This window comes from Chiloscyllium punctatum, chromosome 29 (assembly GCF_047496795.1).
Source record: "Chiloscyllium punctatum isolate Juve2018m chromosome 29, sChiPun1.3, whole genome shotgun sequence".
Lineage (NCBI taxonomy): Eukaryota > Metazoa > Chordata > Chondrichthyes > Orectolobiformes > Hemiscylliidae > Chiloscyllium > Chiloscyllium punctatum.
Window position 1 is genome coordinate 21,488,337 of NC_092767.1, and position 12,660 is coordinate 21,500,996.

Genomic DNA, 12,660 nt, shown 5'->3' on the forward strand with positions numbered 1-12,660 from the left:
GACAGACAATTCCAAAGTTGCACACCCGAAAAAAGAATTCTCTTCATCTCTGTCCTAAAAAGTGTGACCCCTTACTAATTTTATAAACATGGTCCCTAATTCTGAACTCACCCACAAGAAGAAACATCCATTCCATATTCACTGTGTCAACATCATTAAGAGCATCGATACAGTTTGATCAGATCACTCTTAACTCGTCTAAACTCCAGCAGAAACAAACCCAGTCTGAGCACCTATCCCGATTGCAGAAGTCACTCATTCAAAATATTCATCGAGTAAACCTTCTCTGAACTGTCTTTAATGCATTTACATCCTCTTTCAAAATAAGGGACTGTTGAAATGAATTTACGGTCAGGGTTAAATAGAATTATTATACCGTAGTAATAGAAAACAGCAGGTTTCAATTAATGAACCTTGTACCAAGTGAACCTTGTGCATCCTAGAGGTAAGTGTCAGCGGGAGTCTACAAACAGCAGTTAGTGCCATCAAGTCATTCCAGATAGGCCTTGGGGCCAGAAGAGGTTTCGAGGCAGGGAGGTGATGGTCACTGACAAGGGATGGGGCAAAACATTGACAGACTAAATGATCTCTGACTGAGTGAAGTCGAATGAATCTTGGGAAATTCAAAGAATTTGCATTAATGCATCTACAACCGAATTAACAACCTCTTTGAAGACTCTGGGATGAAGACAGAAGGTGATGAGACCTATTATCAGTTTGCTGAGTCCAGCCTCCTTAGTGACTGTAATTACATTGTGTTCATCCCTCCCTCCTACTTCCTGACTTACAGTTGACACTGAGGAGCACATGCAGTATTCTCTAGGGAGATACTTGCTCATTCATGGGTGAATGTGATTGGTTGAAGTGTTTCAATCATGCATCTTCTTTCCATGTCTGCTCAGTTTCACTGGATGTTGAGATTTGGAGGGATAGAGTGGGGGTGGGAGAGAAAGTCTGAGGGTGAGAGAGAGATTGTGACCTGGAGAAGAGAGAGATTGATGTCCAGTCTGATGGTGGTTGGGGCTGGTGGAGGTGGTGCGGAGAATGGTGGTGATGTTCAGATTCAGAGAGGAGGGGAGAGGGTGAGGGAGATTGGGATGATGATGCAGACAATCTGGAACTGTGCATGTGCTCAGTTCTGAGTCAGCATGCAGACACAGTTGGCCTTAAGTTTAAATGTCAGCAAAACAGTGTCTTAACACTATTACTGAAATGCTTTTTGTATCTTCTATAGTGAAGATAGAAGTAAAGTACTTATTCATTTAATTCGCCATTTCCTTAACATCTATGGATGAAGGGTTTATGCCTGAAACATCGATTCTCCTGCTCCTTGGGTGCTGTCTGACCTGATGTGCTTTTCCAGCTCTGCGCTTTTTGCCCCCTATCATCTCCCAATAACTCAATATTCTCACTCCCCAGAGGAGTGACACTCACATTGCGTACATGTTTTGTTTTTAAATACCCATGGAAACTCTTACTTTGTTGTTTTTAAGATTTTGAGTTGGGTTCTGAGATTCCATTTTCCTCCTTCAAATTAACCTTTTTCTGTGCCATGCTTTATTTTTTAATCAATCATCTGTCCTGCCACCCATCTTTGCAATATCCTCAAGTTGGACGGTTTTTTCAACTTTTCAGTCAACCACAGAAAGCGAGTCCTCCCTTTAAAGTCTCTTGTTTTAGTCAGAATATACTTCTTCTGAATATTCTGAGGTATCCTCTTAACTCTCTGCCATCACTGTCTCTCCTGATCTCTCTCCGAGCCAGTTGTGCCATTCACTTCAGCTGGCTTAGTTTACATGCCCGCAGAGTGGACCTTGTTTAAGTTTGAAACACTTACCTCAGAGTTAATCTTCTTCCATTGAAATTGGATGTAAAATTGAATCATATTGTGATGGCTGCAACATAGGAGAGCCTTTACACTGAGATTGTTTCATAAATCCTGTCACATTACACAGTATCAATAAGATGATAATAACATAACCTTCTGTCTGGTTGCTCCAGAACACGCAGCTCTAAGATACTTTCTCGAAGGTCATCAATAACCTCTCATCCACGTTACTGCTGCCAACCTGATTTACACAGTCTTTGTGTAGATTCAAGTCAGCAGTGATGATTGCCATCTCACTATCACAAGCAGCCAATATCTCTTCATGTCTAACATCAGGGGGCCTATCGATCAGCCCCTTGAGTGGCTGCTATCCCTGAACTGTCCTCACGCTGTATTTATTTACATCAATGTGTGCTATGGATTTGTTTAAGTTGACACAAAAGCTGCCCACGTTCAGATATAGAGCTATTATTTTGATTTGTTTAAATACAAACATATTGGATAGGCTCATATGAACAGAAACCATTTATATTTGTATCATGGGAAAACGGTCTGTCTTTATGTTGCCCATCAAAAGAAGCCAAAGCCTTTTCAACAGGGCAAATGAGAGGGATTTAAATTGCATGTGCATTTCCAAAACACAAACTTTCATGTCTGGAAACTGAGCTGTCTGAGTTGATGTTACTCAGCAAATGAAGATTAAAATATCTGCTCCAAAATGGGGGTGGCAGAGCTGCTTATTGAAGCCAGTGGAGAGAAAGTAGAGTTAACATTTCAAGTCCAATTCTGCAAAAGGGTCAAAATATTAGCTCCACGGGTCTGGCAGCATCGGTAGAGAGATTGCAGAGAGAAATATCCAGCAATTTCTATTTGTGTTTCAGATTTCCAACATTCACCGTTCTTTCTTTTATATTATTGAAAATAGTGACTGTCCATTTGATTATCTCCTGTTTGCAATATCTAATTTATCCAGACTGCGTCTTAATCCAAACTTTTAGCACCAAATGCCAATGAGCATTCAATGGGCATTCAATACTGTCTCACATGGCTCCTGACTTACTGTCTGTCTGGCCTGTTGCATTAGTCCTTAAGTAAGTCAGTTACACAGCACAGGGACAAAGAGAGTCAGTATTTCACAAGTTTACAGGTGGACAACAGACTTATTAATTGTTCGTCTCTGTCTCGTAGTGATTGGCTATTTGAAAATTTTATATTGGACAAATGCTGAGCATTCAGGTCCTTGAAATTAAATAAAATGGAAGGAACTGCAGATACTGTAAATCAGAAACAAAAACAGAAATTGTTGGAAAAGCTCAGCAGGTCTGGCAGCATCTGTGCAGAGAAATCAGAGTTAACGTTTTGAATCTAGTGACCTGAAACCAAACTTTGGTCTCAAGAATTCTGGTTGGAAATCCATCGAATGTGACAATTCTGTCTCCGACCCAGAGTTCCGATCTCTGAAACTCTCCAGAGCAACTTGATGGAATGTGACTGTGACAGATTCATCGCACATAATCATGGAATTCTGTCGCTCAGCTGATACAGAGCTGCAATTTTCACAGAAGATTTTTGTCAAATCTATGTGTTTCCTGAGTCACATCCTTCCTTCACATTTCAGAGGATGGCTTTGATAAATAAATGAAGATTGGATAATGCAGATTGCTGAGCTGGTACAAGGATGAGCTGGTCATTCTGCCTTGAGTGTATCCAGGTCGTTGGGAAAAGGAGCTGTATATTCAGGCCTGAGTCTATTGTGTCAATGCATTTCAATGGGGGTAATTGTGTCTGTTTGGGGGCAAAAGCTGGATGGTTGAGGTTGAATTGCAGAATCCAGTTGGTGGGAGTAATTAGAATGTGTGGGTGGTGGTATTTTCTGGTCAGTTCTGGTTTGGAGGATGGTTCGAACAGTCAAGTGTTTGACAGGTCAGATAAGGGGAGGGTAAGGGGTGGAGCTGAAATCGAATGATCCATGTTTGTAATTTCAGCTGACAGGGTTCGGAGGGTCTGGAGGTTTGTGGGGCTGGATCTGAAGGTTAGCTTACTCACTTGGTCACTGAGTATTCGGAAGGTAATGTGTGGGTTTGGATAGTAATCACATGGGCAAAGGAACAGACTGATAGATGGGAATGTTTAAATAAACCAAGGTAAGATATCACAGGCTGGGGAGCTGGTACACAGGGAGCTGGGAGTTAAGCCATGGGTGTTCTTGATGGTCAGGGAGAAGGTCGACAGAGGGTCATGGGAATTTGAAACGTGCAAGTCATATCATCAGGATTTCCATATGTATCTTACTTACATATCTAATCTTTAGTGATCCAGGGACCATGATAGTTCCAAAATATCCCATATCACTTCCATCTGTGTTTCAAATGTCAGCACAGAGAAAATATTCACTGTCCTGTGTCCTCAGCAAGATTTTATTGCTCACTGTACAAAGTATTTATTGTTGAAATAAAACCAATTCTAGAAGCAGGTGCATTGTTCATTGCAGTTTATTATGTTCAGAGGGAAGGGCAGACTAACCTCAATAATGAAACATTCTGGCAATCAATTTATTTTGTTTGTTTGCCTTGTTCTGAGCCAATGGAAATGTATTATTTTCAATTGTAGCTTGATTTGGCTTGGTAGCTGGGCTTTAATTGCAAAACCCTCATATTCATTCCCAAAATTTACACAGGTTTTAACTGCTTAAACTGTAGCCATTTGAGTAGGATCTGGCCCTTGTACAAAACTTGAACATGAACATCAGTCCTGAGCTACCAGAATAGAACTAGTGGGAGGTTCTGTCATTCAGAGGAGACCTTAAATTGTCATGAAAACTGAACATTGAACTCAAAATGTTAACTGTGTCTGTCTGTCTGTCTCTTTTTCCACAGATGCTGCTAACTTGCTGCATTCCCTCAGCACTTTCTCTTTTTCCTTATTTTAAATTGTCTCCCACCTGCACTCTCAAATGTCTTTATTGTTGAATGTATGAGCCATGGATTACTTGTGAACAGTGTGCCCTAAGACACAGATATGAACGGCTTTATCTTCAGATCTGACTAAAGGCAAAAACTGGTGATGTTGGAAATCAAAACAAACATCCAAAATGCTGGAGAAACTCAGCAGGTCTGACAGCATCCGTGGAAAGAGAAACAGAGTTCTGAGGAACAGTCACACTAGACTCAGTGTTAACTGTGTTTCTCTTGCCTCAGATGTTACCAGAGCCTCTGAATTTCTCAGGCATGTTTTGAATTTGGTTCTTTCAGATCTCCATTTCCATCTGCAGTTCTTTGTTTTCCTTTCTATTTGCAATATATTATAAAATATTTCAAAACACAAAATAAAGTCCCATTTCCTATTCAAAAACTGCAGTCATTCCAAAAACAAAAAAAAAACTCAGCAGGTCTGGCAGCATCTGAGGAGAGAAATCAGGAGTTAATGTTTTGGGTCCAGTGATCCTTGCTCAGAACAAAATCTGTCAATGATTTTTCTGACAAACGAGCACAATATAACAAATAACCATTAATATTCCAGGAGGCACATTCCACCTTTAAGTCAAGGTTCCAGAAAGACATACCTGGATAATTATTAAGTGCTTTCAAATAATTAGGACAAAATATATTTGTCATTAGTTCGAAATCCCATACATTTTACACACACAGATATTTTACATCGGGTCTTTTGTAGCATCTCCCAGTTGAGGCAACCTGCAAATACATCCAAGCTGTCACTGATGCCTCTTTCTCCAGATTAGACTTGTTTATATCATTCACCCATAACAAGGAGAGCGAAGCAACCCGGGCAGTGGGATTCTCTGCCATTACTACCTTCCCCCAGCTGTAGGGTGCCATAGCCTGTACCCATGTTGCTTTCAGACTGCCCTATCACCAATCTGCAGAGCTGGAGAGTGGAAAGGTTTTGTCACTTCAACAATGTTTAACTTATATGGAACCATCGATGCCAGAGTTTGGGGATTGTTTCAGACTGTCTTGGAGCTGCCATGATGTTGATGTAGAAGACAAGTCCTGAGATCCTGCCTCCTTCCAAAGACTTTGGGCCACAGAAGAAGAGCTGCAGGGAATTAAATGAAAAATTCTCTAAATTTGGTTCATAACATGTTTTTCTTTTCTAATTATTCTCTCCAGGGATATGGCTTTTTTGGTAAGGCTGCCATTTGTTTTCCATCCATTATTACCTTTGAACTGAGTGTCTAACTTGATTATTTCAGATGTCAGTTAAGAGCCAACATAATTGCCATGGATCTGGAGTTTCACTAATAAACCTGTAATCTGAGAATCAACATGGTTATATGGTCGTCATAGGCTAGTTTTTAAATCCAGATTTTATTGATTTCATATTTCACCATCAGCTGTGGGAGTATTCGACACCATGATTTCCAGAACAGTGGGTTAGTGCTCAGGATGGCCACATGACAATAATGCCATAAGAAACAGGAACAGGAGTAGGCCCTTAAGCTCTTGATCCTGCTCCACCATTCAATAGGATCGTGACTGATCCAACGTTCCTCACTTTCACCTTCCTGTGCTTTCCCTGGAAGCCTTGATTCCCTGACTGATCAAGAATCTATCCATCTCAGCCTAAAATATACACAAGGACTCTGCCCCCACAGGCACTGTGACAAGAACTTCCAAAGACACAAAGAGAAGAAATTCTTCCTCGTTTCAGTCTTAAACTGGCAACCCTTGATTCTGAGACCATGCTTTCTGGTCCTCGACTCCCCCATGATGAGAAACCTCCTCCCAGCATTTTCCCTATAAAACCCCTCAAGAATTCCATATTTTTCAATTAGATCATTCTTCTAAGTTCCAGTGAGTAGACTCCCAACCTGTTTAGCAATCGCTATTTAGACAATCCCTGCTCTCTGGGGATTAGCCTAGTAGACCTTCTCTCAACTGCCTCCAATGAAATTTCCCCAAACAAAGTGACCAAAACTGCCCACATTATTCAAGACTGATAGAAGTTTATAAAAGAATGATGGGTATGGATAGAGTTAATGCTAGTTGTCTTTTCCCAAGGGTGGGCATTTCAAGACGAGGGGGCACATTTTTAAAGTGAGAGGAAAGAGATTTTAAAAAGATGAGGAACTTTCTTTATGCATAGGGTGGTTCGCACGTGGAATGAATTTCCTGAGAAAAGGGAGGATGTGGGTACAATTATAAGGTTTAAAAGACATTTGGATAAGTACACGAGTGGGAAAGGGTTGGAGGGCTCTGGGCCATGAGCGGGCAGGTGGAACGTGTTTAGTTTGGGATAATGTTCGGCAAGGCTTTGTTGGACCGGACGGTCTGTTTCCATGTTGTATGGCTCTATGTGGTCTCACCTGTAAGTATTCCCTACTCTTCCACTCCAATCTCCTTGAAATAAGGGTCTCTGAATGTTATCAAGGTGCCAGTGCATCCTTGAGGCAATGGCAAAATTAAAATACAACACTGCCCATGCTTCCACCAGGGCCATAGTTGAACAATCATAACTCAACCACTTCAAGATGAGTTGGAAGCTCCAGTGGGGCATTGCAGTATCGATCAGAAATGGGGCACTATGCCTTTCTCAAGTGCAGTCGACAAACAGGGTGTGGACTGTAGGCAGAGGAAATAGGGGATCAGCAGTAATCTTCTGAGAGTGAAGATGAAGATAAAGACAAGGACATAGAACAGGGTGAACATACATGAGCGCAGACATACCTACATTATAGGGTAATGCACTGTCAAAGACAAGAAAACAGAAAGAACCGAATTGCAACACACTTCTAGGATGAATAAACTAGGTTTAGACTTCCTCATGTATAATTGTTTTTGGTTATATGGTAACAACCATGGTTCAGGCAAAATATATGTGGACCAAGTTATTTTTGTAATCATCCAACATTCCTGTTGTTGAGTAAATGTTTTCTTAATCATATTAATGTATGCTTGGTGAAGGTAAAGGTAAAGTCCACATAGTCTGAGTAGACCATGGGTTGTTCTCATTACAGAGAGATGTGTATACTCAGTTTGTACTGTTTAGTATCTACACATCATAGACCCTTCAAACTGTTGAGAAGATAGCAGCAGCAGTCAGTGAGAAAGGGACACTAACATAGCTTGCTGCTAAAGTTCGGTAGTTTTATAGCCTGCAGTCAAAATATATAATTCAGTGTAATGTCATCTCTCACAATAGTAAGTTAAGAGCATTCCTGAAGCATTTTATAAGAATGATCCCAGGAATGAAAGGCTTGGCACATGAGGAGTGGCTGAGGACTCTGGGTCTGGACTCAATGGAGTTCAAAAGAGTGAGGGAGATCTGATTGAAACTGACAGAATACTGAGACCCCATGGTAGACTGGATATGGAAAGGTGTTTCCACGAGTAGGAGAGACTAGAACCAGAGAACATAGCCTCAGAATGAAAAGGTGATGCTTTAAATCTGAGAGAAGCTATAGACCGGTAAGCCTGACATTGGTGGCTACTTGGGTGCCCATGTGGGTGCCCATGGGCCCCAGCTATGCCTGCCTCTTCGTAGGATATGTGGAACAGTCCATTTTCCGCAGCTATATTGGCACCACACCCCACCTTTTCCTCCATTACATCGATGACTGTATCGGCACTGGCTCGTGCTCCCACGAGGAGGTTGAACAATTCATCCACTTTACCAACACCTTCCACCCCGACCTCAAAATCACCTGGACCGTCTGAGACTCCTCCCTCCCCTTCCTAGACCATTTCATTTCTATCTCGGGCGACCGAATCAACACGGACATTTACTATGAACCAACCGACTCCCACAGCTTCCTAGACTACATCTCCTCCCACCCTGCCCCCTATAAAAACGCCATTTCATATTCCCAATTCCTTCGTCTCCGGTGCATCTGCTCCTAGGAGGACCAGTTCCAATAACGTTCAACCCAGATGGCCTCCTTCTTCAAAGACTGCAATTTTCCACCCGAACATGATCGACGATGCCCTCCACCGCATCTCCTCCACTTCCCGCTCTTCTGCCCTTGAGCCCCGCTCCTCCAATCGCCACCAGGACAGAACCCCACTGGTCCTCACCTATCACTCCACCAACCTCCATATACAGCATATCATCCGCCGTCATTTCCGCCACCTCCAAACGGACCCCACCACCAGGGATATATTTCCCTCCCCTCCCCTATCAGCGTTCCGAAAAGACCACTCCCTCCGTGACTCCTTCGTCAGGTCCACACCCCCCACCAACCCAACCTCGACTCCCGGCACCTTCCCCTGCAACTGCAAGAAATGCAAACTTGCGCCCACACCTCCCCCCTTACTTCCCTCTAAGGCCTCAAGGGATCCTTCCATATCTGCCACAAATTCACCTGCACCCCCACACACATCATTTATTGCGTCCGCTGCACCCGATGTGGCCTCCTCTATATTGGAGAGACAGGCTGCCTACTTGCGGAACATTTCAGAGAACACCTCTGGGACTCCCGGACCAACCAACCCAACCACCCCGTGGCTCAACACTTCAACTCCCCCTCCCACTCCACCAAGGACATGCAGGTCCTTGGACTCCTCCATCGCCAGACCATAGCAACATGACGGTTGGAGGAAGAACACCTTATCTTCCGCCTAGGAACCCTCCAACCAGAAGGGATGAACTCAGATTTCTCCAGTTTCCTCATTTCCCCTTCCCCCACCTTGTCTCAGTCAAATCCCTCAAACTCAGCACCGCCTTCCTAACCTGCAATCTTCTTCCTGACCTCTCCGCCCCCACCCCCACTCCCACTCCAGCCTATCACCCTCACTTTGACCTCCTTCCACCTATCGCATTTCCAACACCCCTCCCCCAAGTCCCTCCTCCCTACCTTTTATCTTAGCCTGCTGGACACACTTTCCTCATTCCTGAAGAAGGGCTCATGCCTGATCGTCGATTCTCCTGCTCCTTGGATGCTGCCTGACCTGCTGCGCTTTTCGAGCAACACATTTTCAGCTCTGATCTCCAGCATCTGCAGTCCTCACTTTCTCCTCAATTGAGTCAAGATTAGGTTAGGAGAACTGGTTGGCATGGACGTGTTGGATTGATGGGACTGTTTCTGCATTGTACATCTCTATGACTCTGTCACCCCCTCCACCCAGTACACTCCTCCCTATCTCTGTAACCTCATCCAGCCCTGACACCTTCTCTATCTCCTGAACCTCCTCCGCACCCTACACCCCACCCTATCTCTGAAACCTTCGCCAGTCCCAATAACCCTCTCTTAGCTGTCACATCAATGCTCATTATCACTCCATGATGTCAGCCCTCCTGCGATTCCAGCCTCTTGACCATCCCCTGATTCCATTACTCCACCGGCCTTCAGCTGCTTGGGCCCTCCATGTTATCATCTCATGAGACTTTGAGCAATTTGCCTTTCCCTTCTCTGATGAATCCTGTCCATTTTTCCCAGGAAACAATGTTATACCTGTTGTAGATTTACTAGAGTAATTCAGGAAAGGTCCCTCAACAGCACCTTGTAAACCCAACATCAATATCACCTTGAAGACAAGGCCAGCAATATGACGCAACACTACTCCTTCTGCAGTTACTCTCCACTTCACCCTTAATCCCAACTTTGAAAATAATCATCCTTCCTTCAGTTTTTCTGGGACAGAATCCTGGAACTCTCTCCCATGTGACTTTGCATTTGTAGTCAGGATTCTTAAAACACAAGGACAGTGGAGTTAAAGAGGAGAGTTCCTTATCATTTATGCCGGAGAGATTAGGGGGATGGGTGACAAGGCTGTCCCAGTCAGTGATGCCCACTTCATGTGAATCCACAAACAAGTATGTCATTGTGATGTTGCCATGGGAATGCACTTTACATTCCTGTTCTGAGGGATACACAGGAACAGTAGGAAATGAGACTTGGTCGAATCAGTCAAAGAGCCAAGATGTTTCACATCAGTGTCCCAGCGAGATGTGGACAGTTACTAGGTGAGTCAGGGTGAAACAATACCTGCTGGAGTGTGATGACCTTCATTGTTCAGCTCTCTGAATATTGGAGTTGGGATGGTGTGCTGAGGTTGGACAGGAAGTTGGTAAGACCAGTTCTGGAAGACTGTGTCCTGTTCTGCTCACGCTGCTGTAGGAAGGATATTATTAAAATGGAGACGGTTCAGAAAAGATTGACCAGGATGATGCCAGGAGTACAGGGTTTGAGATATAAAAATAGACTGGAGAGGCTGGGGACATTTTACAAAGAACATTACAGCACAGGAACAGGCCCTTCAACCCTCCAAGCCTGCACTGACACATTTTGCTTTCCATATTAAAACTGTCTTCACTTACAGGATCCGTATTCCCCTGTTCCCTTCCTATTCATGCCTGCTGCTGGATGCTTCTTGAAAACTACAATAGTGTCTGCTTCCATTGACTGTTCTGGCAGTGTGTTCCATGAACTCACCACCCTTCCATGATAAACATGCCTCACATATCTCTTTTAAACACCCCCCTGACCCCTCCACCTTGAACCTGTGTCCCCGAGTAACTGACTCTTCCACCCTGAGAAAAGGCCTCATACTTTCCACCCTATCCGTGCCATTCACAATCTTATAAACTTCTATAAGGTCGCCCCTCAACCTCCTGCATTCCAGTGAACACAAACCCAGTCTATCCAATCTTTCTTCACAGGTAAAATCCCCCATTCCAGACAACATCCTGGTAAACATTTTTTGTCCCCTCTCTGAAGGATCCACATCAGAACTGAATGTGTTTTTCACTGCAGCATAGGAAATTGAGGGGTGACCTTGCTGAGGTTTATAAAATCATGACAGTGATTGATAAGGTGAATGACAAGGATCTTTTCCCTAGTGTGGGGGAGTTCAGACTCAGGGCCATGTTTGTAAGGTCAGAGGAAAAAGATTTAAAGATTGAGGAGCAACTCTTTTTTCCATAGAGTGGTTTGTGATGGAATGAACTTCCAGATGAAGTAATGTATGTGGGCACAGTTACAATGTTTAAAAGATGCCATCTCTTGTTGCTAGTCGTTTTTTTTCTCCATTCTGTGCTACTGAATGCCCAAATTTCTGTGACATGCATTTCCGGAGGACTAACATGGCAAGGGAGTACACGTTAAATAGGAGGACCCTGGCAAGCACAGAAGATTAGACGGATCCTGGTTTGTGTGTTCCAGCCATCCGTGAAGGCAGCAGGATAGGCAGGTAAGGGAATTAAGAAGGATCAAAGCCACTGAATACATGAGCAGGGAGGTGTCATGTTGGAGCTTTACAGGATTTTGGTGAGACCACAGCTGGAATACTGTGTGCAGTTCTGGTCACCGCATTATAGGAAGGATGTGATTGTACTGGAGGGTGTGCAAAGGAGAACCACCAGGATGTTGCATTAGATTGAGCATTGCCTAAACCTGCAGAGTGTGTGTGTGTGTGTGTGTGTGTGGCTGTGGTAACCCACCTAGCCTGCACATCCCTGGACATTATGGGCAATTCAGCATGGCCAATCCATCTAACTTGAACATCTTTGAAATTAGAGCACCCGAAGGGTACCCAAGCAGACAACATGCAAAACTCCACAAAGCCACCCAAGGCTGGAATCAAACTTTGGTCCCTGGTACTGTGCTCCAACAATGCTAACCTCTGAGCCACTCTTGGCCAGGGGATTTTTTTTTGGATCCATATCAACTTGCTGTGCTCAGATTCACAGCTTTATTATGAACGGTCAAATCACCATAACTCCAATTTCGCATCAGAGAGAGAGAGAGATGACGGGTGGTGAAGTTTGATTTAATTTGACTTACTATTGTTACCTTTTTACAAATAAATTCATGGGATGGGGGCACCGTTGGCCAGGCCAGTGTTTATTGCCCATCCCTAATAGCCCAGAGGGCA